Raw genomic sequence first — 927 nt, 5'->3', positions numbered from 1 at the left:
GAAGGAAGGAAGGAAGGAAGGAAGGAAGGAAGGAAGGAAGGAAGGAAGGAAGGAAGGAACACATCTGTGTAATCACCGCCCAGAGTGAAAAACAGAATACTCCCAGCAGCACCAAGCTGTATGAGCCATGATTGCACCACTACACTTGGTTTGTGAATTTTCCTCAACCAATGTTTTACTTCAATGCCCCTATAGGTGGGCCAGAAAGGAGACATTTTTCAGAGAAAACCCGAGGCCCAGAGCAGTAGATGAAAAAGCAGCTATTTTCTATGAATTTGGGAAAAAGAAATTCTATTCCCAAGAGAAAGGGAATGTGGTCTAGAGATACTGGAGAAAGGAACCAATTTTCTAAAAACACAATAGACTTTATTTTATTTTATTACTTTGTTTTTTTTTTTAGATAGAGTCTCACTCTGTTGCCAAGGCTGGAGTGCAATGGCACGATCTGGGCTCACTACAACCTCTGCCTCCCGGGTTCCCGCCATTCTCCTGCCTCCGCCTCCCAAGTAGCTGGGACTACAGGTGTACACCACCACATGTCGCTAATTTTTGTATTTTTAGCACAGACAGGATTTTGCCATGTTGGCCAGGCTGGTCTCGAACTCCTGACTTCAAGCGATCCGCCCACCTTGGCTTCCCAAAGTGCTGGGATTACAGGCATGAACCACTGCGCCTGGTTCATGTAAATTTCACTTACATTTTGCATCGTTAATAACCCTGCCTCTTGGGGAATTCACAGTGCATGCCATGAAAATTCTCCCTAGTCCCATGGCGGCCTGTCCATGGGGCCACCATTCTCAGCAGCTTCCTGTGTGTCACGCTTCATGCCTGCTGTGCATGTGGGAGCAAAACTGTACCTATGTCTTGTTTTCCAATTTCTACACTTTCATTTTATGTTTTTTTTTTTTTTTTTTTTTTTTTTTTTTT

This window comes from Piliocolobus tephrosceles, chromosome 21, assembly GCF_002776525.5.
Source record: "Piliocolobus tephrosceles isolate RC106 chromosome 21, ASM277652v3, whole genome shotgun sequence".
In the NCBI taxonomy this organism is placed as follows: Eukaryota; Metazoa; Chordata; class Mammalia; order Primates; family Cercopithecidae; genus Piliocolobus; species Piliocolobus tephrosceles.
This window is presented reverse-complemented; position numbering follows the sequence as displayed.